The sequence below is a fragment of the Manacus vitellinus genome, unplaced genomic scaffold (assembly GCF_001715985.3).
Source record: "Manacus vitellinus isolate BGI_N305 unplaced genomic scaffold, ASM171598v3 scaffold_41_pilon, whole genome shotgun sequence".
NCBI classification, from domain to species: domain Eukaryota; kingdom Metazoa; phylum Chordata; class Aves; order Passeriformes; family Pipridae; genus Manacus; species Manacus vitellinus.
The window spans coordinates 6,651,819-6,666,118 of record NW_021940545.1 but is presented as its reverse complement, the minus strand read 5'-3'; positions in this window follow the sequence as shown (position 1 = coordinate 6,666,118).

Sequence of the window (14,300 nt, the reverse complement as noted above, 5' to 3'; positions counted from 1 at the left end):
CATGAAATGCCGTGTTACCCTCGCACAGGCATTTACATTCCTTATTGTTAATTTGAGAAGGGAAACCACATTTCTGGTGGGCAGAGGCAGCCCAGGCCTCGCGATCTGCGGCGCTCCCGGCCGAGCTGCTCTGCCAGAAGGACGCTTCCGAAACGCTGCAGTCAATATTAATAGGTCTGGGAGTCTCACAGGATCACAAGCAAAAATTAATCCAGTTTAACAAAGTCTGAGGGCACAGTGTGCTGCTATAAACTCCTGGAAGTTCATCTGGAGGTAATCAATAACTTAACAAGGCACTTCCTACCTGTTCCGTGTAAGAGACCACGAGAATGCCAAACAAAATGTGATTTTTTTTCCTGCAGTGTCTTCACTGACACGCCGCTGCAAAAATTCCATTTCCAGATGGAAATAGATCTGACTTATCCTTTTCAAAAGCAAACTCCTTGGAAAGGCACCTCTCCCCACCTTCCCTGTGCCCGATCCCCTTCCCAGAAAGTTGCTCGTGATTCAAGGACTCCAAGATGGGAAGGGAAGCAAGTACCCCCTCAGTCCCTGTACACCACAGGCACACAACACCCTGGGGACATCAGGAGGAGTTCACACACACTCACTGGCCAGCGAGAACCCCCCAGGCCGTGGGATCTGAGGCTCCTCCTGGCACTAAGCTGCTGTTTTGACAATAGCTTTTTTTACGAGACATTTGTCATTAACAAACTTTAGACAAGGTTAATGAAAGTTCTGTCACTTTAATGTCTCGCCTGCTTTAAATTACAGATGTCATCTGCCATGACTAAAGAAAGGGCACTGAGCAATAATACCATAAACTATCATCTCCAGGGACACACAGGTAATTGCATAGCTCATTAAAAAACTGTTTTAATTATTAATTGACCGTGTCAGAGTTGTCCTTTGAAGTCAGTTTTAATTTTTTTCCTTGCAAGCATGATGATTCCAAGCTGACCTACACAACTTTCTCTACCACCTCCAGGAACTGGAGGGAAGGCTTGGGACCTGCTTCACAGCATGGTGACCGTGGCCTGACAGCACAAGTGTGGCACATGCTCACACATACCCAAATCACACAGGGAATAGTGTGAAATGACAAGATTTGGGCAATGAAGTGAAAAAATATCCTAAATGTTGGCTGGACACCAACCCCGGAGGAAGAAGAAGAAAGCTCTGAATGGTTGACAAGCCACAGACACAACAAAAAACGCAGGAGGGATTTTGCTGGCTCCTATGGCTACAAAATCATCCAAGTCACCTTCTCCTGAGGCTCCAACTCCATCCCAAGCTGTGGGGCTCCACTGGGAGGTCCCTCTCACTTCGGTGACTACATGACTTGCACAGCAACCAGTGACCAAAAACAGGTTGGAAAAATGATACTGGAAATCCACACAGATTAATTTAAAATTGTGTTTAAGAGAGATTATCCTGACATTGCCATCTTGGGAAATCCCCACGACCCAAAGAATCAAGGGAGGGTGTCTGGGAGCACACACAGAGGCAGCTCCACAAGGCACTCAGCTCGTAGGTCACTCAGAGCTATAAGGAAATTAAACACAAATCTCTTGGAAAAACCTCGGCACAACCCCTGCCTAAAACACAGAAAGAGAGCAAGACACAGAGCTGAGGTATCCTTCAGAGGCAGTGCATCCAAACAAATTCCAGAAGGAGAGAAATCCCAGGCGAATGTGTGTGTGGGTTGGGGTTTTTCAGTTTCTGTGTTGTTTTTTGTTAAACAGCCAAGTGAAAAAGCCCCAGAGAAAGCAGAATGTGCTTGCAAGTGTCAGCAACCTACTGGGGCCTCTTGTCCTACAGCCTGCGAGCTGATAGGAGGTGTTTGCTCTGCAGGGAGGTCTCGAGCACAAAACCCTGGACAGGGAACTCATGGGATGAATCACAGCCACAGCAGCTACTTTACCCATTCCCTGCATCCTAACTTAGTCCTGACCTCACCCAGCATTCAATCTTGGGCTGTTACCTGGCTCTCCATATCTGTCAAAATGTGGACTAAACAACTGAACACAGAATAGTAACAAGAATCCGGAAAGAAAAATCAGTTATCTTCAATTAAAAGAACCACAACTGACAACAACACCATGTTAGCCCTTCCCTGCACTGTAACGCCCCCCAAGAGGGGCATCAGCAGAGAACTGAGTGTTTTGAGGACGGGAGTTCACCCCAGCAGGCTTTGGGGGTTTATTTTGCAGGTTTGGCACACGAGGAATACAATGAGCACACAAACCCAGTGACACTCTGCCCCGACAGTGAAGTGCCACACGAGTTGTGGGGCTCAGCAATGGCCAATCCTTCCCCTCCTCAGAATCACAGCAACACCAGGGACTGCAGAAGCAGGTAAAGATCAAAGCACAAGCATCATACGGTTCCTTAATTGCCAGGTGCCAGACTGAGAGGAAAAGAACAAAGTTTCAGCTCCTGCAGTTACGTCAAGATAAGAAAACCCCTCGCCATCAGCACCAGGTAATTGCACACCTCAAGGAACACTGCAGGAAAACAGGCTCACAATGGCAGTGCTGGCAAGCCCCACTCCCACTCCCCTGAACCTTGTATTGAGGCAGAATATACCATTTGCTGTTCATATTTGTCTTGGGCACTGAATAATCACACAAGAAAGCCCTGCAACACAGCCACCTCTCCTGCCTTGGTCTTTTCAAGCACATCCCTTACACACTGATAATAATCCATTTATTTCTTTTGATGCTTTCTGGGCACAGTCAGCAAACCCACCCTCCTCATCCTGGCAGCACTAAACCACCTCAGGAATACACCCTGTGAGCCAATACTGAAATTATCAAAGGGTTTGGTCAGGTCTCTCCCTCTCCAGATTCTGTGTACTTAAGGCAGGGAACACCAACATCACCTCTCAGTCACCAGTCACCCAAAGGCACCAGCACAGAAGCAGTTCCCAACAAGAACACAGTCAAACCAAATTCCCAAGCTGGTGGGAGCATGAATTTGGGATGCCACTCGTGTACATAAACTATCAAACACATATCAACACCTGTACAGTAGCACCAAGTCACCACCTAGACCTGCTTACAGGTGTGTCTCCATGGAGTACAAATGTGATGGGAATGGGAGGGTTTAATGAAAACTGTGTTTTTATTGCAGAACTCCATAAATCCACATCCCACTGCCCTACGAGCTCCCTTCCTACCCAGCTCCTGCTCGAGCTATTCGCCAGTGTAATTGAATCCTTCTCCCAGATTCTTTATATTCTGCTCTGGTTTGGGGACAATGCTGCTGAAATACGTTTACCATCCATCTTTCTTAACGTGTTTAATCTAAATAGAAGACTCAAATCCAAGATTGTGTGGTTGATGGATAGCTCACCTTCTTCTACCAGCACGCCTTAAATGCCTCCTGCTATATTGCTCTCAGAAACCTCACAGAAAACCTGCATTTGCAGGGATTTGAGCCTCTCCTGCCCAGTGAGTGATCATATATTCTTATTACAGTGGAGTACCATTAAAAATTGATAAGGTTCAAGGAGCTGCCACATGTAAGACAGAGATATGTGAACACACTTAACAGACCCCCAGTGCCACACGAGACTGTCACCAGTTTGAGGCTGCAGAGCCGAAGGCATCTCTCCCTCGGGCCCCCCTCGGTGCTGGCAGTGCTGTTCATCAGAGCCCAGGGCCTGCAGCAGCTCCCCAGCACCCAGCTGGGCTGCCTCAAGAGGGGGAAAACTGAACCAAAGGGAAAAACCTTCCTCTGTTCACTCCTCAAATCAGACAAACACCAAGGTCCCTCCCACCCCTGCCTCATACCTAAACACCACCTACCCCATGAGGTCCCAAGGGATTCCTAATGAAACTTTAGGCGTGGAGTTACAGCAGAGGTAATAACTGTTACTCCTGTATATATTCTGTTATAACTGCGAGGGTGGGGAGGCCCTGGCACAGGTTGCCCAGAGAAGCTGTGGCTGCCCCATCCCTGGAAGTGTCCAAGGTCAGGATGGACGGGGCTTGGAGCAGCCTGGGATAATGGAAGGTGTCCCTGCCCATGGCAGGGGGTGGAAAGGGATGAGCTTTAAAGTCCCTTCCAACCCAAACCATTCTAGGACTCTATGATTTATATATTTAGAGGCACAACTGGGACATTTAAAAAGTATTACACTGGAGCCAACAGAATCCATTACTGATGCCACATGGTGTGAGAAATGCACTCTTACGTAGGTAATAAAATTTTGCATTAGGAGACTAACTTGGGTATTCTGCATAAAATGCCTGTTTTCCCCTCTCCAAGGGGCTCAGAGCACTGCAGTGTGGCAGCCCACACCAGGAAGGAAATGCAATCCTGCAGTTCTGTGTGCAGAGCTGTACAGAGCAGCGTGTTCCCAGATCTCAAAAAGCACATTATTTTGTGCTGCACAGAAAACCACCTGCTCTTCCGAGCACGGCATCGTCCTCTGGAGCAAACAGCTGGCGGCACTCCAGATCCCAGGGATTTTCTACATAATCTCTGCTTAATCCCAGCCACACCCTGTGCCCAAGGCTCAGAGATTACGGCCCTGGGGAGGATGAGGGGTCAGCTGAGGTCACTCTGCCCGGCTCACAGCACCCCAGAGTCGCTGTCCATCTGTTCAAGGACAGATACGAGGCTGGAACACACAGCAAATGGAAGCCTGGCTTCTGCCACAAACCTCTCCCCCTCCCTGTCCCAGGGCAGTGCTGCTCCATCCCTGAGCCAGGGCTGGGTCCTGCTCGGCTGCCCCACGGACCCTCCCCGAGCATTGCCCACACTCTGCTTCCCACCTGCAAGTTCCCACCCTCACACAAGGCCTTTCCCAACTTGACCAGGGGCAGGCAGCTGTGCCAAGGAAGAATCTCCCTGTCACCTCTAACACACCTGGCAGCAGAGAGGCTGCTGGGTGCTGGCCCCACGTGGGGTGCAGGACACCTGCCAGCGTCCCAGGGACTGCCACCAAATGACCTTTCTCTGGTGCCTGAGACTTGCTGGAATCTTCCTGGAAAAGCCAGTTATGTTGAAATGCAAAATGAACACAGGTTTCATAAGACAAACATCCCAACCAGAAGCAGTTCTGTGTCTCTTCCCTGCCACACAAGCCACTGAGGACCACTAGGAGAGCAGGGATAAGGTAAATTGCAGCATGATGGGATTCCTAAGCCCTGGCAGAGTAAGGTTGAAGCAGGTCCTCACCAAGGGAAGGAGAAATAAAGCAAGAGAGGTACAAGAATGAACTGAAACCATTTGTATTCCTGGGAACAAAGTTGTCACAGCACTCTCCTCTCTCATCCCCCTAAAAGCTCACCCCCACTTCCACAATACAGGCAAGAAAAATCTATGAGGTCAATGTCTCACATCAATTTTGCTGCTTCTCCCCAGTCAATGAAATAGTTAATTGTAGTTTTTCTTCTGGTTTAATTCAGAGAGAAGAGTCAGTCACTTCATTTAATAATTCAGTTGAAACATGTCCACACAAGAACACACTGATTTCTCATTCAGGTTTCAGACTGAATCAATGTAAAGGCTGCCAACAATACAGACATTGAAATGCAACCCCCCCACACTGACAGCAGAGCAAAGGTCCTCGTCCTTTATGAATTACTTTTGTCTCAAGGCCTGTGAAAGAAATCAATGTACATCCCTGCCTGGAAACCAGGAACCCACCCGTGCAGGGTAGGAATAACTGAGCACAATTAGACACACAATTCAGAGAATTCATCAAAAAGAACAAAAATGGAGATGTTTCCCACTGAATTACTGTTCCTTTCCAGGGGCAGGCTGCCCCTACTGCAGCCCTCCCGCTCTTTGGGTTCCAGAAATCAAATTAATTTTGCCCTTCCTTGCTCCAGAGCTCCCTGGATTTTCCTGGAGCCGAGGCATCAGCACACTGGCAAGGCCACTGAACTGCTCGGGGAAGGAGGAAGGATAATCTGAGGATCGTTTGCCAAGAGGTGCTCCACCCACGGCTGTGACATTATTTTGGTGGCTGTGCTCAGCCTGCTCCATTCCATACCCTTCCATCCCATTCCACACCCTTCCATCCCATCCCATCCCCCTGGTGCCTCGGGTACAGCGACCGTTTGTCACAACACCTCACCCACACACTGCAGCTCTAACCCGACTGCTGACAACATTTTCTATTCAGGGGTGGTAGCTGTGAACCTCACTAACTTTGGATTGCATCCTTGAGAGGTAGTTCCTGTGTCCTTTTAAAGCACCAACACATTGGACACAAACAGGGATGGATCAAGTTAAATGTAAGATTTGTTGTGTCCCAGGTTTTACCTCTGCAAATTCAACTGGAAAAGTTCAAGAATAAAAATGCACAGAGCACTAAAAGGAACAACCCCCAAAGTCTTCTGTGACTGCCACCCTGTGTCCTCAGGCATCTTCCAGGAGGTGGAAAATCGAGGTACCCTTACAGCTTCACATCTTCACCTTCCCAAACAGCACACCTGGCTCAAACAGGTACAGGGTAAGAGGGAACTGACTGCACGAGTAAAGACAAAGGGCACTTGTGATGCCAGCACTGCTCTTCCCATAAATCTCCTTCCTTTTACATTAAAGGAACCCATTGACAGCAAATGCATTTTTCAATATTTCAGCCAAATATAGAATCGCAGTGAACTCAGTCATAAATTCCCCAGGAGGCAGAGGGCTGGCTGGGGAGGAGAGAGAGGCTGCTGTTACACAACAGCACCAGGATGCCCTACTTTCACAGATCCTTCCCTGCCAACTTGCTCCTTCCCCTCGCCTGCACTGGCTGTGGCCTCTCTGCACGGCCACCCTCCCCTGCAACCAGCAGGAAAACCCTCCCAGCACTGGGAACCAACATCCCCATCCTCTGCAGGCACTGTGAGGGCACTATTGTGGCACAGCTTGTGGCACAGAGCTGTCTGGGAGTCACTGCCAGCTGAAGCCAAAAACAAACTCAGCAGCACGGGCTGCAAACCAGCACAGGAGGAGCAGAAGAGCCCAGGCAGACCTGCTGCTGTTCCCTTCTGAAGTCACACACATCTCAAGGTAAAGCACAGTACAAGATGCTCTGAGAACAATACTGTTCCTTACAGCCCCTTTTTAAGTCTATCTCCAGAGGAAAAACTCGTGTTTGTTAAACCCCAGCACATGTGAGAAGCCACGACAAAGCAAATAAAGCTGTAGAGGTTTAAGTTGCAGGCAGGACTTTACGGTTTATGGGTCGCAGAGATCTGTACTTACTCATCTCCTCTCGTATTACCAACTGCAAGAGGAAAATGATCCTTAAGCTCTTAAGAAGCAAGAGGACAGGGAAATTGCTGGAGAGAGAAAGGGAGTGCTGAAGTACATGCTCTGCGAATCAGGTCAGCCTCTCCTTTTATTCCCTGCAGGAAACCTAAGGGATAAACAGCAAGGGGATGCTGTTCCCCTGAGCACTGTCCCAGCACACCACAAGAAATCCCCTCCACAGGGTTTTTCCAGGCAGACAAGTCTGCCCTGCCCCTGTCCAGCTGACCAGCTCCAAATGGGGCTCTTGCCCCCTTTCCCACCTCCCCTTTGAGCCATGGGGAGGGGTGAGGTCTTGAGCCAACATGCTGCAACCTTCCCCCAGCACGTGCCAGAGGTGTGCTGGCACTTGGGACACCCACAGCCCACACACACATCCCTGGGTGTTTTGCCATGACCAGTGGCCCTCATGGAAGCTCGAGCTGCACAAAGATCTTATTAGTACTCTACAGGATTGCATTAAAAATACATGAAACACGCAGGGAACGGCCCTTCTCGATGCGGCTCCGCTGCCTGGAGCACCTGCACATGGAGATAACACTGGAGCAGCACCGACCCTCTGTGTGAGCTTCTCTGCTTTTATCATCTTGGCTCGATGTTCAGGAGCTGGCTGAGCACAGAGATGGTGTCACACCAGCACCTGCTCCAGGCCCCACTCCTGCAGATCAGTCAGATCTTGCTGCTCCCCCAGCACTCCCCACCCAGCCCCAACACACCAGTAGCCCTGGTTGAGGCCAAGGACCTCCCTCTGGGGGCCTGTCCTTCCTGCTTATTTGACAAAGACCACATTCCCAACACCATGCCTTCACTGACAGCTCTGAAGAGGATCAAGAAAACATCTGTCAAACTCCAAAGACCCTTTCTGTGCCCCTGACATCCAGGGATGTATTGCCTCGTGGAGGTGGCCAGAGCAAGGGGAGACACCCAGCAGCAGACACTGTCAACTCCTGCTGCCTGAAGATGCTTCCAAATATCCCCTCCCAAGCCCTGAGACAAGCAGTTTGTCCAAACCAGAACCCCAGACACCATCATTTTCTTCTCTGAAGGGAGATCCAGGCTTGTCCTGGCAACAAGGAGTCCTGATGCAGCTCCCAGATGGCTTCTCACCTGCTCCAAGGCACAGGAAGGAGCACCAGCCCTTCCAGGACAAATCACTCGTTTTGGGAAGTGTATTGCACCAGTCTGGGGTCAGCACAAATGAGCAGAAAGAACTATAAGTTTCAACACCCACTGATCAATACCCCAGGTGTGCAGAATTTTCTGTTCCATCTCACTGCCATGACACATTACCCAGCCAGGATCCCTGTGACAGATAATCAAACCTCTTCCCTACCTTTCCTTTATTAATCCTCACTTAATCCTCTTTCAGATTTTCACTGCAGCTTTCATTAAGGGAAGTCTGATTTGGGAAAGGCATCAAAAGGCATCACCTTGACACTTGTCACTCCAGACCCCCGCCAGCACACCTTCACAGAGCAGCAGCACTTCAGTAAACCCCAGGGCCCTGCTGTTCCCTCATCCCCATCTCACACAGGGCAGAGACCCCAGAAGTCAAAAAGACAAATACCTGACACTATAAAAAAGTCAAGTGGCCACCCAGCTCCCAGGCCTGCTATTTGAACCGTGAGCTGAAGGGAACTGTCTGCTCCTCCTCTGCTGTGCCACCGCACCATGGATACCTGATGCTGCTGGGAATCAAGGGGAAAACAAAGTTAGAGCTTTAAACAGCTCTGGAGCAGAGCTCCTGCAGCCCAGGATCGAGACACAGGAGCAGCCTGGTGGGACAGATGCCTGCCCCCACTATCAGCAGTGTGGTGGGACAGGTGCCTGCACCAGTGACCAGTTAAACGAGCTCCAGCTCCAGCTCCTTCTCTCCACTTTGTTTTGTTCCATCTCTCAAGGCTTGGGGCTGTTTTTCCCCAGCTGCTGATCATTCCTAACATCGTCTTCCAGCCCACATTCTCCTCCTTTGCCATCCCATTGTGAGGTCACGATACATTTGTGACAAAGTTTCCATGGCAACAGACTGATGACATAAACATAAGCTGAGGATTTCTCTGCAAAGCGGGAGGAGCAGGAGATGGGCTGCAAGGGAGCTGCTCCTCAAACAGCTCTCTTCAGTAATAGCTGTGGGAATAGAGAACATTACTGGCAAAGTAAATTGCTTTTTGTGAAAGTGTTCTCTTTTTTTGAAGTTTGCCCCCATGCGAAAGTCTCTAAGTCAGAACCTGCCCATTATTTTAATGTGCTGTTCGGTATTTAATCATCTTCTGCCTCAGACACCAGTCTGTTGCCATGGGAATGACGGCCGCACAAATATGGGATTAGGGCTATCAGGCAGCAGAAGAGAAATTATGAATAAGCCAGTTACATTCAATAATTAGCAACTCTATGAAAAACCCCAAAATCATGAATTTAGATGGATGTGTTTATCTCAGTGTTTGAACACAGCGACACGGGTGTCGCTGCTCCAAGCTGGGATTTACACATCACACACAGTTTTTGGGGCTAAGTAGGTCCTATTTGGAACGTAATTTATCTTGGTCCTGGCTCCTGATTTTTATTACCTCCCCTCCACAGACTTCTCCACAGGTCCAGATTCTCCCAAGAGGGGCAGGTGCCCAACACCCCCCGAAGCCCACCCTCTCTGTTCCTCTCTGGAGCACCGTGGCTGGAAGACACAGCCTGGCTGTCAGCACTGGTTCCCGAGCTCAGGAGGGCATTGCTGGAGCAGGAAACATCTCCTGCACGTCCAGACCAGTCTGCTCAGGCCATGAGCCGCAGCTCACTGCAGTAAATTAAAGCTTTTAATGCTTCCTTTTTCAAAAAAATGGGAAAAGCTTTCTGCTTTAATCGGAATTAGTTACGGCGCCACCAAATAATTGACCTCAAATGGCACCCGCAGAAAAATCCTGTGTTATTTAACCAGAATCCCAGGCAAAAACACACCGGGAGCAGCTGTGCCCACTGTGAGATGCCTCTGTTTTCCTACAATGTGCCCAAGACTTTGGAAAAGCAGGATCTTCACCTCTGCACTCAGCTGGTTGGTGGTGGCTGCGCCTCCGGTAAAATGCAGCACCCTCAAACAATGAGCTAAATCCAGGGAAGTGTCCTCCATCATAGTCACCAAGGTGAAATGTCTCCCCTTAACTAAAGGAGTGGGATACTTTGAACAGGAGTCTCAAACTCATTGCCACAGATGCAGCCTGCACAGCCAGGAGCCAGGCTGCTCCAGCCACGTTTGAGGATTGCTGCTTCATCCTCTTTATTCCTGGTGGGAGCCTCTGCCCACAACAGGCAGGGACTGTGGGTCCTCACAGCCCAGAAGGCCAAAGGGAACTGATTCTTCTCCTCTGGCTTTGCTGGGGAGGGCCAGGTTTGTGTCTGCACCACAGAAAGTCTCATTCTTGGAGCCTGAAATGATCTGATGCTCGCCAGCCTGCACTCCTTATTCACCTGAGATACTTCCTCTTTGCATATCTGTTGCTATTAAAATTCCCCTTCCAGCACGTAATTCCCTCTACTAGCTTTTCTTGCTTATTAGAGAAGACAAAAACTATTTGGCGAATCTGATCAGAGAGATCTCATTTTCTCCAGGCACTCCTCTGAATTTAATTCTAGATTAAGCATTATTTAAAAAAACAACAAACCACCCCTGCTGCCTCCTACCTCCTCCTCACGCTCCTTTTTCAACACGAGGCTGGAGAACACTCCCAAGCCCAAGAATCAAGCTGCATTTAAAAATTACTCCTTGAAGAGTAACACTCCTAAAATATACTATGGAAAATCAAACAGAAATCACGAGAAGGGAAAGGCTGTTTGCATTTTCGCTATAGGGTTGGGAAAGGAAAAATTCTGAGTCCTCCTTTGCTCACCCAAACAGGAGAATCCCAGAAAAACCTCCAAAAGCTGTTGAAACATTTTTATCATAATTTTTTTACGTGCCACCGCCCATCATTTCTAGACTTACTAACGAAGCATCTCCCAGCTGACAACTGCCTGATCCACTGCCAGAGCGTGGTACCTGTCCCCTGCTGAACAGCAGCGTTCAAATCCCGCCTCTGAACGTGTTCACTTACCTAAAAAAAGCCAGGAAAACATAAAAATTAGCACAAATGTAGCAACTTGGATTACAAAACGCTGGACAAAGACAAGCTTCAATCCAGGGAGGTGTTTACAGCTGCTCCTCCAGTTCCACAAATTGAGAAGAAAACACCCAACCGCTTAAAGCCTTGGCCAAGTAGAGCCCCTGAAGAGGAGGAGAGGTTAATAAATACTGAAACAACCTTTGAGGCCCTTTTATTTATACCTACATACATACGAGCGCGGGGATTTGACGAATAATACTCCTCAAATCACTCCTCCCATGTTAACACTCCCGAGTATTAACTTCCCCGTGCCTGAAGGAAATGGGTCAATTTTAATTCTTCAAACAATTCTTGGCGGCACAATAACTCATTCTTCAGGCTGCAGATACCGAGCTGTGCTCTGCTGTGCCGAGTCCCAGCACGGTGTGAGCACTGGGATGCAGCTCGGCAGGAAAGGGGGGGCTGCACCCCCCAAACAGGCCACCCGAGGAGCCTTCTGCCTTATCAGCCAACAGCAAATCCACTCAAAACCAAAAACAAAGGAATGAGAGTTGTGGGAACTCCTGATTGAAATTAAAAAAAAAAAAAAAAAAAAAAAGGCAAAGACATCTGAATACCTGCCTCGGCCAACACATCTTTTCACTGCTCACAGTCACCTCTAAAAGCACAGACCTGTGACTGGTGACATTGAAACCTCCTCCCACCACAGGGACTGCACAAACAGTAACAGGCCCTTGGAGACACTCCCAGAGCGACACTCGGATTTCCCCAGCTCGGGAACAGCCCAGTGCCACCTCTGTCAGAGAGGCACGTTTGACTGCTTGCCAAGAGGATGATTTTGGCAGGTACACTGAGGTCAGTGTTTCTCCTTTTGAGTCTCTGTTTTGATTTTTTTTTTTTTAATTTCCTCTACAGCAGCAACTGCAAACGCAGCAAAGTGTCACGCAGAGGGAAACCACCCGCTGCTCCAACGTCATGAGCCACGTGCACAGAGAGATTAACAGGAATTAAAGCAGATACAAGCAAATGCCTGGGAAAAAAAGTTTCCTTAAATATAATACTTCAAAGGCTCCATGTGTTTAGGTGGCAAGAGGAAGAATGCAAATGGGACAACTGAAAATCATCCAGCTCTCTATACTTGGCAACACGAGGATGCAGCAAGCACATTCCCATGGTCTCACGTGCTCTTCCTTCAGATATTCTGGACACTGGATATGTTACAGCCTGTGTCCCCACTGCGACACAGACAGCAGGTCACTAACTGACAGATCTGCATCCTTACTGAGTTGCTCCTCTAGCCTGGGGAAACCACAAGGAGTGGCTCCCTCCTCACAGCCTGTCCCCAGGCACCCCTGTTTCCTGGTCCACACTTCAATGGGAGGGAGCTAAAGCAGAATTATCCTCACAGCATCAGAGCACAAACGTGCCAAGAGGAAAACAGACCTCATATCCGGGTATCTGTGAGCTGCCAACCCCCAGCTGCCCCCGGAGGGTACAACAGGCACCTCCACAGCCTGAAGCCACCCTCCCTCACAAGGCTCAGGGGGGCTCTGAGCAGGACAGAAAGGCAAGAGCTGAGGCTCCAGGCACGAGGTGCCCTCTGCTCATCCCAAAGCCAGCACTAGCAGGAACACTGGAAGCTCCACTGGAGCACAGCCTCCTGCCCATCTCCACGTGAGCAGCAAAACAGCAGCACCACGAGCAGGATCACGGCCCAGACCCCAAACACTGCGCCCAGGCTGCTGCCACCCGTTCCTCACGCTGTAATTACACATAGTAATTACATATTTAATTGTTGCACATTAATATCACCTCAGCCTACAATTACTGCTTATTCATGTAAACCTAATCAAGGAAAACTGGCGTATTTGCATAAAAGTTGTAATGAAAAGTATAATGACTTCACTAACAAGACGTGGATAAGAACGCATATCTGTGACAAACACTTTGTGTCAAGGAGAATAGAAAACGATTTTCTTTCCTGAAGATTATTTCAGGCCCATTTAACACAATCTGTACCACTCCGGTGATGTGCAGTATCTTACACACATCAAGTCATATCTGGATAATGTTCCTACCTTCAAATAAAATTTCATTACTATATTTAGTTCTAGGATGGCTGGAAATGGTTGCATTGTTAAACTTAATAAAAACTGGAATTTGTGAGGTATCAGGCAATCCTCAGTTTTCCTCCTCGTGGTTCGAGCACGGCGGTGGCTCCATCCCAGCCCCCCTGCGCCGCCGTTTACATCCCAGCTTCATTTTCCCCCATAAAACAAGCAATTAAGAATAAGTACAACTGCTTTGGAGTTCCCGAGGCCAGAGATAAAAATAAATTGGTTTTTATAAATTCGCCTTTTTTTTTTTTTGCAATGGTAAAACAAAAACCAGCCCTAATTATCAATAATTTGTTACCTCTAATTTTAGCAGACACACTGACGGGCACAGGCATCTGGATCCTCCCAAGCCCTGAGTCAGGTACAGGCCTAGGAAGGTGTCTCCTGGGTAATCAAACTGCAGCAGAGGGGACAAGTTTTCCATGTACTGACTGTCCTTTGCTCAGAAATGTGGCAGCACCCACTCCATCCTCAGACTCACCTTGCTCTAATGGCTTAGTGTGAAGTTTAAGGCCTTGGAGTTAACGCCCTGAATTTCAATTTTCTGTGGAAAGACTACAGAGATCAGTTAGATCCATTCAGCATCAGGAAGCATCTTCAATTTCCCACTTTTTAAATGTTATTTCCTCTCCAATTACAAGCTCTTGCATCTTGCCTCATCTCACCTGGTCATTATCAAGGTGGCTCCTGAGGAAACCACATTACCAAAGTAAGCAGAAAATTTCCTAAGAGCACAGATAAGAGACAAGGGAACGAGCTTGCTCTTTTGTACGTAATTTTGAAATCTATATTGTAAAGGCAGCAGCTGTACACAACATCTGGAAGCCTCCACTGC